General features: G+C 34.7%; 1 long non-coding RNA gene across 3 annotated transcripts; it reads right to left on the bottom strand.

Annotated features, from left to right (window-relative positions):
- Positions 1 to 606: 606 nt before the first annotated feature.
- LOC143150034 (uncharacterized) lies at positions 607 to 11,332 on the bottom strand. 3 transcript variants are annotated; one of them, XR_012992919.1, is made up of 5 exons: positions 11,293 to 11,332; positions 10,882 to 10,997; positions 4,374 to 4,463; positions 4,210 to 4,279; positions 607 to 4,143 (listed from the first exon to the last, which is right to left on the bottom strand). It is a non-coding gene; the product is annotated as an uncharacterized LOC143150034 (long non-coding RNA). The 3 variants fall into 2 exon arrangements; XR_012992918.1 differs by having other exon boundaries at positions 607 to 4,279.
- Positions 11,333 to 12,884: the final 1,552 nt, after the last annotated feature.

Raw genomic sequence — 12,884 nt, 5'->3', positions numbered from 1 at the left:
GTAAATAATGGATTAAAATTTCATTTTGATGAAATATTCGTTGAAAAGATCGAACGCAGATTATTAAAGACGTTAGTATCGATTATCAATTCACATTTGCACTTAAATATGATTGGTCTGTCTCGACATGTAATTTCTTACATTTCTTCAGCTTTTATATAAGAAATAAAACATTTACGAGTATTGTGTAAATTACAACAATTACACAAATGTTAAATTAATCTACCTAAAAAACAATTACTGCTCTTCGTGTCTTAATACGTTACTTATTTAAACTACACGTCAGGAACCATCTGTTATATTGAGTCTCAATCAAAATTAATTTCTGTAGGCTGTTTAATCATTTACAATACACAAAAAAGACGCATATTGTAAACATTAAGGTTTGAAACATGCATTAAATTTTAATAACATTCGCGTTTCGGAAAAGACATTGAACAAAACTATTATTTACAGATTTCTCAATATATTGATATTTATTTACAATAAATATTAATAACCGTTGCAGGATCATAATGTAAATAACTATTAACAAAATCCTGGTATAAATAATGGCTTAAAAATCGTTTCGTTAAAATATTCGTTGTTTACGAAAGAAGTTTCTTCACAATGACTTTTCTATCTAGAAAAGCGATTAGTTAAACTTCGGCGTTTTTAAGTAAAAAATACAACTTCTACGCGCATTGTGTAAATTATGAGAATTAAACAAATTTTAAATTAATGTAGCAAACAGACAATTATTACCTTCCACGTTTTAAAACTTTACAAAACACGATTTTACGTCGAATCTCGATCAAAATTAATTTCTATCGACAAATTAATCATTTTTAATGCATAAATAAGATGCATATGTATCATAAATGTTTGGAACGTGCGTAAATGTTAATAACAATCGCGGAAATGAACAAGCATTCACCGAAACCCTTTGCCTTCGCAGATTTCGAAATATCTTGATGTTTATTTATTATACATATTAACAACCGTTGCAGGACCGTAGTTTAAACAATTAATAACAATGTTCTAGTATAAATAATGGCTAAAAAGCCATCAATTTCTCGAAATATTTGATTAGATCGAACAAAGACAGATGAAGTAACAGTAAGTGACCTTGTGGTGGGTATATAAGGAGCCACCGTTGCAGAAAGTTGCATTCCACAGGGAGCCTGCGAGGTGGAAGGATGTCTCCATTTTACGTACATGAACGCCGGTTGCCCTCTTGGTAACTGACGGTACTGACCGCCGATAGGCGGTGGTCAGTACTGGCGACCATCTTCTTAATCCTCTTTTTCTCAGCTTTTTCTTTGTTCAATTTATTTTATTTATTCTCTGACTTTAATTTGTACTTGTTTTTCAATGTTTAGTTTCTTTGTTACTGCATAACTGTATTTAATCACTAACCAACTTTCTATCTTTTATCATGCCTTGACTTTAGGTTTCTCTTAGGTAGGCACATCGACGAAACAAGAAAGAAGAGGACACTTTCATCGCAATCGCCACGGAATCTTTAGTTTTAAACTCAGACTAAGTTAATTTTAAGGCCACCATGTACGAATATCTGTGATTTGCCGAGCAATTATCCAATCTTTAGCTTATTTTTGCTTGGTTGCTCGTTTCTCAGTCCGGCCACCTCTGCTTGTTGCATAAGCAAGTGACCGGCCGTGGAGGTGGACCGAACGGTCGATCGCCGTCTCTTCTGGTGCGTCCGCTTTGAGAGAGAACATGCTGCGAACACAGGGGCAGGTGTTCGCACCGGTCCCTGCGGAAGCCCTTGTTCCATAAGACCCTCTCTTCGTAATCCTCCATGAGTCAGGTCCACGCTTTGCGTGGCTCCTAGCTGCGGAGTTGGGAGAAACGGGGCACTCCTCTAGCGGAGTGGATGGCGTCGCACGTTTTCTCTGGAGTCAGACCCACTGAGGGGAAACGGGACCGATCTATAATAGTAGGACCAACTGTACGGTTCACGTCGCGTCCTTCCCAATTTTGCTTCGTTTTGCTCGACAATGTAATTCCTTGACAGAACTAAACGAGAAGATCGAAGGAACTTTGATTCCTTCCATGTCCTTGGTTTAGTAATTTCGTTTGTATTGCGTATCGAGAGAGATCGATGGAACTTTAATTGCGTCTATCTCTCTCTGGGTCTCCGCTCGTAGCAACCTCCACGTGGTGAGACCTGGTAATCGGTATTACTCGCAACGAACAATAATTATTCGTCATGAGTAGTACCGAGCTAATTGCCTGCGAATTTAGAATAGCTTTTATCATTTACATTATAAGAATTAAATAAATGTAAAATTAATCTACCGAATAAACTATCATTACTTTCCATGTTTCCTGACGCGAAGGTATATGTCCGAAACTTTTTCCTTGGAAAAATTGTCCATCACAAATAATGCCGAGTTAATCGGCTGTGTATTTACACTAGTTAGTTTATATATACGAATAAATTGTATATTGTAACATAGACAAATTTTTGTGACCCATAAGAATGTATGATACTTGAAGTATGAGAATGAAAAGTAGAAATATGTTTGTAATTTCCTTTGCCTATCCTGCATCCCTATGAATCATTTAAGCAACGATTGAATGACGTCATTTCCAACAATCTTCGAAATAGGAATAACTCCTCCAGTATCATGTTCTCCTGATACCAAAGCTCCAAAATCGACGAAGAATTCTTGCAAAACTGCGGAAATACATTCGAAACTCCCGCAAAATTTCAATTCGCGGAAATTCTTGGAAATTACGTCATTTCGAAGAACCGACTGAATCGTGCCACCTCTTCGAGTATCATGTTCTCCTGATACCAAAGTCTTGAAATCGGTGAACAACTCTAGCAAAAGTTCGAAAATTCGTTTAAAATTCCCGCCAAGTTTCAACACGAAGAAATTCCCGGAAATTACGTCATTTCTCAGAAGCTGCGGAATTGTGCCACCTCCTCGGCTCTCATGCTCTCCTGATACCAAGGTCTTAAAATCGGCGAAAAATTTTAGCAAAACTTCAAAAGTTCATTTAAAATTCCCGCCAAGCTTCGATTCGCGGAAATTCCTGGAAATGACGTCATTTCCAAGAATCTATGGAATCGTGCCACCTCCTCGGCTATCATGCTCTCCTGGTACCAAAAGTCTTAAAATCGGCGAAAAATTTTAGCAAAACTTCGTGTCACGAAGTTCTGACGTCCCCCTTACCATTTCAATGTCTTGTTGTTATCGATTCAGTAAAATATGAAATTTGAACGCTAAGAACAGTACTATAAGAATGAAAACTATATATGCCCATTATTACTTATTCGAAAAAAGTTGAAATTAAAATCAATTTGGATTTAGCGAGCATTTTAAAAATCCATATCAAACTATGCATGAAACTTATTCAAATACAAGTAGCAGCTTATAGACTGATAAAATGAATTAAACGTACCGTACCCTACCCTACATAACCTGCGATGATTAATTACATAATTAAATAAATAATATCGACTGCCCAGGTCTCACCACGTGGAGTTGCCACGTTTGAAGACCCACCTAACCACATCCCAGCCACCCTCCATTTCTAAAAAATTTTTATCTACCTAAGTTCTTCTAACATGTGATTGAAAAACGATCGCGTCTGGATCGTTTTTCGAACAACTAACAAAAGAGGAGATTCTCGGGAACAATCTGCTTGGAAGAAGCCCATTCAAAGAGAAACCAGTTCAAACTGAAGTCAATTCAAAATGGAAGTCGATTCAAAGTGGAAATCGATACCAGTTAAACCACCATGTTTTACAACAACTAAATGGAAACGTTGCAATACCATACACGAAACCTCCATACTCACTTAAATAGTAATACTTAAATATTAATTATTTCTACTTAAATAAGCGCTTATATTTAATAATAACAACCTATTTACATAATATACACAATTAAACACTACAGTGTTTTCTTATCTTATAAATAACCTGCCCATATGGCCACTATGTAAGAGCCTACCTAACCATACATTTAATTTAATTTGCAACCTGCCTATGTGGCCACTATATAAGAATCTACCTAACCATAAATTTAATTTAATTTGCAACCTGAATATAGAAATAGCTAGATAAATACAAGGAAACATCATATGTATTTCCTTTTTGTTGTAATTATTGATGCCACCAAGATTTCCCTGAAACATAAACTTTGGAATATGAGAACCTGCCTAAGTATAAATTTATTTGTATATACACCCTACCTATAGAAATATTAAAGAAAATACAATGTGTTTCTTTTCTGTTGTTGTCATCGATGCCGTGAAGCTTTTCCTAAAACACAAACTCAAAAATATTAAATTAACGTCACAAGAAATAGCTTTCCAAAAATAATCAAGTTGAAGATTCATATTGTATATACTTTTACCCCATTTTGTTTCCAGACCTATATTAAGTTCCATGGTTGAACTTTTCATAATCCATTTATGATTCCATCCGATTTTTTATTTGGCATTACCTATAGTTATAATAGAAATATGTATATACATTTTGTAACAGAAACCTGTTCATTAAAGCCATAAGGAAAATATGTTGATAGACATACAACATAATATACATTTACTGATGAGATATTTGATAGCAGTCATAGTAAAATTGATATTAAAAATGTCAAAGTATAATATTTCTTTATCATATATGTAAAAATGAATATTAGAAAACTAAATATCATAAAAATGAATATTAGAAAACCGAATATCATAAAAATGAATAATAAAGAAATGAATATCATAAAAATGTATATTATCATATTATTCAAATAGATTTGAACGAGCAATATATTTTGTCCCGGTGCAAAGATAAAGGAAGAATAGATTAAAAAATAATTTTTAATCATTAGATAGTTTTTCAAAAACTTTCATTCATTGCAAAACAGTTATGATAGATGTACATATTCTGTTTTTATTAAATCAGTTACATATTCCATTGTAAGATACGCTAACGTCATTCAAAAATATTCTAAAATGCATTTATATTGGATAAATATTGAAATAATTGTATATTACTCCATTGAAATCTAAATCATTTTCGTCCAGAAAAAACTCAATAACGAGCATACGATATTTTCGATTTTAATTGAGAATTTACTATCAGTATAAAGTATCGAATTGCTGTTTGCATATTTTTTCAGTGCAAGGTTTTTACTTTTTCATTAAATTTATACAACAATCGCGAACAAACTTTGAACGATGCAAGAAATTCTGAATATTTACGAAAATATACACTACTTTGTTGCAAGTTAACTACGGTTGAAAAAATGACTATATTCCGTAACAACTCTAATAATGACAGCCAATGCTACATAAGATCAAACATTCATCTAAATTTATCATCAACATCGTTTCATCGTGATATATATTACTTAAATACGTCAAAAGTGTAGCAAAAATATATGGTTCATAAAAATGACACCTTCTATCATTAATATTTTGAAAACTAGAATATTCGTTCATCGAATATGATTATACGTTTTAGCTGTATTTCCAATGTCAAACACTCGATTTGCAATAAAACAATGACAACAAAATTTTCATTCAATTGACAATATTATTCACTCCTGGTCATCTACGAGGCAGCTCCAATGGATCTGAAACAAAGTCGTCGATCCATTCCTCACGAATGGAAACAAAACCGTGGTTGGACCGTTCGTTCTTTCGAAACGCTAATTTATTCAATAAAAAATAAAAGAATATTTCCGGGAACATCTACGCGGGGACGTTTCATTTTCCGCAACACTAATTTATTAAATACGAAATCAAAAACGCAACATGATAAACGCCACACACAGGGCGCTTTGTTATTCGTGGCGTGAATTTGAATATTAAATATAAAATGGAAAAATTCTCAATAAAAATCGCGAACGGTGCTTCCTTATCCGCAACATTAATTTATTAAATATGGAATGGAAAAATTCTCAATAAAAATCGCGAACGGTGCTTCGTTATTCGCAACATTAATTTATTAAATACGGAATAGAAAAATTCTCAATAAAAATCGCGAACGGTGTTTCCTTATCCGCAACATTAATTTATTAAATATGGAATGGAAAAATTCTCAATAAAAATCGCGAACGGTGCTTCGTTATTCGCAACACTAATTTATTAAATATGGAATCAAAAACGCCACACAAAGGGCGCTTTGTTATTCGTGACTGAATTTGAATATTAAATATAAAATGGAAAAATACTCAATAAAAGTCGCGAACAGTACTTCTTTACCCGGAACACTAATCTATTAAATATGAAATGTAAAAATTCTCAATAAAAATCACTAATGGTGCTACATTATCCGTAGCACTAGTTTGAATTGCGATCAATTCGCAACATCGGTTCAAACTGTGAATTACCCAGCATCACTGAGTGAGTGGCACATGCGATACTTGTAGATACATACCAATGTATCGTGCCGATGAAGAAACACACTAACTACTATTGGGTTGTTCGGAAAGTCATTTCGTTTTCCAAAATGACACAAAATGACAACATATATAATGTAATTAAATGTTTATACGCTCTGAAAAAATCGTCTTTCATTTTCACCAAAAAAAAAAAACGAAATGACTTTCCGAACAACCCAATACATAACTACAAACGAGTACAGTGACAAAACACTAATAGTAATGACTTTCCATCGTCGAATGGAAACTCGAAGATGGAGAGCCCGCTCTTGAGACAGTTTGTCTAGGCCTCTTCGACTTATAGTTTCTTAAGCCTCTTCTCTCTTCGGGCGGCGTTGCCCTATCTGAAACCCTGGACCCGCGAAAACCACGCGCAACACGCGTGCGAATGTGTAAACGATTCGAGAAACCGTTGGTCGTGCAATGCACGCGTGAAGAGGAATTTCGAGCGTGACGTTCGTCTCGACGCCCTAACCGATGCGACCGCGTCCGCGAACAATTGAAGCAGAGAAATCCGAAGAATAAAAAGCAACGCCAGATGCAAACGAGACACTTTGTTCGCGCCAGCTTCGCGATCGTTTCTTCGAATTGAGTTACAGGTGCAGGTCAATCACGCGAAAGACACGCCTACCCGAACAGAGACTGTGACCAACCTGACCTGGCCCCTACCTACTTACGTCTAATTGTAAGCAACATATACACCAGAAGATAAGTTACCTACCTACCTAGTCCTATATTTAAAAAAGTGGCAAAACAATCTCTCAAACACAACCACTTCACGATTCTCATGCATAACGCTTGGGTGCAATGAGGCTAACCTAGGGAGGCGTCCTAACCCCGGGACGCCTCTGTAACTGTGGGATTATGGAATTGTTTAGCACAAGAGAAAAATGTAAATAGGACGTTTATTTTTAGATAAATATATTACAGTCATGCAGCGAAGTATGGTTATGAACAACTGAATAGATTGTATCGATCACGTCGTCACATCAACGGAAAAATAGGAAAGCCGGTATCGAGCTCATCCACCATTCCTTGACTTCTCAAGTACTGCATGGTTTAATGTCGTTGTATTCCAACAGTAACCATACCAAAAACCGATAACATTCCTTTTCGCACACGTTCCCATAACAACGCATGAGACTCTTTCCGCTCCCATAACAACTCATGACACTCCATACGACAGACCGCTGATAACCGAAATTCCTTTTGCATACGTTCCCATAACAACTCACGAGACTCTTTCCGTTCCCATAATGACGCACTCCTTACGTAACGCAGGACACTCGGGACAAGAACAGATATAAAAACCCGACAAATAGGAGACAGATCAGTCTTGACCCGTGATTAGATCCGCACGAATCTGTGACCGACGGTACCGCAATTAAAGTGTAATACAAAAGAAAATAATAAAGAGTTCGATCTCCCGTTGGAGATCAACATTTTTTTGTATGAAATCCTTAATTATTACGTGACACCTCCGACACCCTTGCTTGTCGAACATCTTTCACACTCTAGGGGTACGTACCAGTTTTTTGTATATGGTTGACAAAGGCTAGCGATCATTGCGTATACGTACAAACGTATCAACGTTTTGGTGAAATGTTTGTAATAAAATTGAATCGTATATACGTTCATTCGAGAAGCTACTTGCACATACTATATTTCGTATAATGTGTGATATTGTCTTTGTATGTGCAAAGGAATATATAGATAGGTAATAATGTGAATAATTGTCGTACAGATATAATGGAAAATTGATATTTAATGTAATCGATGTAATTTAATTTATCGACTCTTTGATTAATATTTTCAAACCGACGCAATTCCGCAGCCTAACCACACATACACACCACACATGTGGAAATTACATCGTGCACGATACACCAGCGCGTTGTCAACCGTTTATGTATTTTGTCGTTATAAATCTTATCGACTAAATCATCGTGCTCATTACCTTCGCTCGAGCAAATAACGCCTGGACCCTTGAACGAGTTCGGACAACGAACACGGAAAAATCATGCTGAAAATCCTGAACTAGAAAGATTGATTAATACGTATAGTGTCTAACGAGATAGTATTCTTTCGTTCCTTCTTATTTCATTTAAAATGACTCGACTTTTTATTCGTGAAGAATCAAGAGAAAATTGAAAAATTCTACTACGAAAAATATTACTGTCATTGAAAGAGAATCATTCGTAAGAAAAGATTGATCGAGACTTTGCAAATAATCGAATGTGAAAATGTAAGATAAATTATTTAATTATTGAATCGTATTCGTTAAATTATTAATTAAAATACTGACTAACCCTTGGTCGATTTCCTCGTCTTTCGTCCTCGTATTTCTTAAAAAGTACGGATAAACTTTAATGCTCGAAACACATGCTGTGAATATCATTGACCGAGAATCGTCAAATAATACTTTAACGAGAAACTTGAACAATATAGAAAATAATCAAATATTCGATAATATCGTCTTTGTATAATACTAATTGTTCGAATCACGAAGTCGGAGGGTATCCGACTTCTTCGCTAAATGATCGTATCGTTGTAATCGATATACATATTTTCACATGTGCCGAATTCTAATTCAAATATAATAATTCTACAACTATTTAATATACTCTCGACTAGAAATCTTACAGAAAATTCGTTTATCCGATTTAAAAGAAACGCGGTATTCAAGAAGGCCCTATAACCTGAACTAAGAAATACATACAAGTAAAACAAGAAATATCATTGCTCGCGAGGTATATGGTAAATATACTCGCGGTCACTGTACTCGCAAAAATCAACAATTATAAATACAACCGGTCACTCGTGTCGATTCGGACCTTTCGTCCTACGATATGCTTGGGGACCAGAGGAATACAAAATTGCATACGACTCACCGATCGTAGAACACGAACGAATAAGTACCTCAGCAAGAACCTCAACGATGTTGGTCCACCAGATGGAGGTCCCAATCAAATGTCATCGTAGAAGACCCAAGGTGGAGAGTCTGAACCAAAAAAAATCAGAGAACGTGACAATCTGTGTTTGTAAAGTTTCAGAATGGTTTCAATTCCAATTGAAAACTATTACTTTCTCCAAGACTATCATTTTCACATTGGTATTATTTTCTCGTGACAAAAGGAAACTTTGAATAATTTTGAAACTTGCAAATCGATATAGTAAACCACAATGGCTAATTAGCAAGCATTTAAGAACAATACTGATTGATAGGTATTCACGTTGTTCGTTGGTGATGTCCCAGCCAGATGTCATCGTAGAAGTCTCTGGATATCTCTGTGTGGACGTGGTGACCCAATATGGCGTTCAGAATCTGGGAAAAAAAAATCAAAAAATGTGACAATCTGTTTCTAAAGTTATAGAATCGTTTGGGATAAAGTACACTACTAAGAAATTTTCGATAACTTTGAAACTATGATGCATCCAATATTTTCATCGCGAAATATAATAATTCGTTTTCATCAAAGTTACAGAATAGTCTCGATTGCGATCGAAAAATTTATTACACGTATATACGAATAAAGTTGATAGGTACTTACTTTCCTTGCTGGTAAAGCATCGCCCATTAATACTCCTCTTCAGTGATGCCAATGACTCTAATACCGGTGACGAGCAATTTTAGAGATTGTTAAAAAAAAAAAAAGAAAATAGAAAAATAAAACAAACTACCAACGCGACCGAGGATCGTTGCCGACGAACAAGAGTGATTCTATTCTCGCGATTGAAAGCCACGATGCCCCAGAGAGAATTTAAAAAGCGCCACAAACATTGCGCGTGTTTCTAAGTCTCCATGGTACTCTACTCGGGACCACTGTGTCCCGAAAAAAAACATTAACAATTATCTACGCAGCAAACACTGGCTCTACCGACCGCATTGCGCGCGGCCATTAAAATATCTGAAAAGAAAGACGGGTGGGATGGAATGGTACTATTTTTTCTTCTATTTTATCGAGTGTTAGTAAAGGAAATACAGCTTTCACTTAATATTTGCACATTGTCATCAGTATTTCGCATTCGTGAAATATTTTCAAGGAACGTGAATAATCGTGATTATTACAAACTCGTTGCATCGGTCAAAGTATGTTAGTTACTCGTGTCTGAATAGCACGATAATGTAAAATTGCGTAATTTCTACGTATATATAAACTCGCCTCTGTAACTTTTTCGCAAAAGCAATTGCGACAACTTCGTAAAGATAGAATTATGAACAATACGAGAAAATATTAAACCACGACCGAAATGCAGTAATATACGAACCAGTCCAATATTCCATTGACGTAACACGTCACGAGTTTATGATTAAAATGTAATTTTACATTGCAATACGTAACAAAATTAAAACAAAGTATTGGTTAATCCCTCCTCGTTCAATCTTTGCACTGATCGAATATGAAGTCAAGTACACATGTAACATGTAGCAACAATTAAATCAAGTACAATAAAAAGAAAATATACGCATAAGTGTTACCAGTTATTCTCATTGCTCCAATGATTTTACCAATAATCCATTAATGCCATTCGATTCGATCACGGATCGTTACGTCATGGCTCCGATGATACGATACCAGCCCTACAATTGGTGATCTGCAATCAGAGAGAATAATAAATATGAAAATATTTATTAAAATAAATACAATCGTATAGTAATTAAGCAATAAGTTAACTTGAAATATTTTTAACAAAAGTATAATTTATTCCGGAGAGACGGATCAAATACGTATCACTTATTACCGTAAAGAATGGAAAAAAAAAACGTGAGAAAGAACGAAATTTTGTCGCTACGTCGTTTGAATTTATGATCAGAAATATATTATTATTAGATAAAGTACTGGTAGAGAGTAAACGAGAGTAATAATAACGATTGGAAGTGATCACGCACCTCGATGCTCGCAGATCGATCAACAAACCCTACCCCTTCGACTGCTACGAAACAACTGAGGCTCTCGCGCTGTAAGACAGTTTCCACCTTGGCAATGAGTGGGGGAAGGTCTAACCACCCGCTGTGATACGTACTTCGAAGAAAAGTATTAAGCGTCACCGAGCTCGTAATTCGAATGACATTCATAATACGCTCAGCGGGTAAGGGTACCTCAGGTAGTAAGATTGTACAATAAAAACACAAAGATACGAATCAACGTTTCAATTCACGTTCACATATTGTCATTTTACTTTTTTATTATCATCTATCCTGTGTAATGATAGACACAAATGATGTACAGAGACAGATGATATATAAGATAGACTTTGCAAGCAATACTTTTTCGCGTTATACGAATCAAGCAGTAATGAAACCCGATACCATTTTCGTGTCACTTTCAATGTTATCGATCTGGCTGAAATAAATTTCCAGCGCTATTAGTTGTAAGAATTAGAACCATGTATGAAATAGCAAAGCCTTTTAGATGAAGAAATACCGGCCACGTAAAATACCAGTCCTCTGTTTAGCATGTTACAATTTATGATTACATAAAGAAAATTGAAACAAAGCGAAAAGAGAAAGTAAACTATGTGCGTTATTCGAAACAAATTTATTGTACTATATCAAAGTAGAGGGACCACTGGAAAAATTATTACATCACTTGAATACAAAAGAAAAATGATCAAATTTTTAAGTTTCGCAACTATATTAACATCTATCGAAGTTGTACACAAGAGGAAACAAATGAAAGCTCGAAGCTTCTACTTTTTATTACTTTCACTCGATTTCGAAATGCAACTGTTTATTCCCGTTTCTTTCTATTTAAGCTACCCATTTTATTTTTCAGCACATGCATAGTTTCTTCTCTCTTAGTTACGTATTATATCGAAGAAAGAAAATTTAAAATAACCTAATATATGTCGTTTTTAAGCGTTTTCTGCATTTAAATTCTTATTATTTTTTAAAATTATATGACTCTTTATAAATTGCTTATTGCTTACTATTTTTACTTCATGAAACAAATGATGAATCAAGTAAATAAGTACTTACCATTTTCGTAATTTTCATTGTTTATTAATGTAAATATATGAATATAACAATTTCAAAATTATTACATTTAATAACAAATTCTTACTAACGCGCAATGTAATCGGTTGACTTTTCTTTTGAAGTACAGGTGGTTTATAGTACAGGTGGTGCTCTCAACAGTGAACCGCCTAAATTTGTAGAAGATTATTCATGTTCTTTACCAATGTATGGTCATACAGATTATCAATACACGCATTAAACTCTTTTTGTTATGATTGCGTTTTGAGAATATATCTAACACGTATCTGATAAAGAAGTTACATTAATGAAAAGAATTTGTACTAACAATTCGAATTAATTTAATGTTGAATGCCGCTTATTATTTACGAACAAAATTATACTTTATAAAATATATACAGCAAACACAGCTATTTACACTTTTGTACACTTGAGCGAATTAATGGAAAATGATGGTATTGGCCGAATGATGCATAAATGGTTAATCATAACATTACATATTAAAT

This window comes from Ptiloglossa arizonensis, chromosome 8 (assembly GCF_051014685.1).
Source record: "Ptiloglossa arizonensis isolate GNS036 chromosome 8, iyPtiAriz1_principal, whole genome shotgun sequence".
NCBI lineage: Eukaryota > Metazoa > Arthropoda > Insecta > Hymenoptera > Colletidae > Ptiloglossa > Ptiloglossa arizonensis.
Note: the sequence above shows the minus strand (reverse complement) of the source record. Positions and strands in the feature narration are given on the sequence as shown.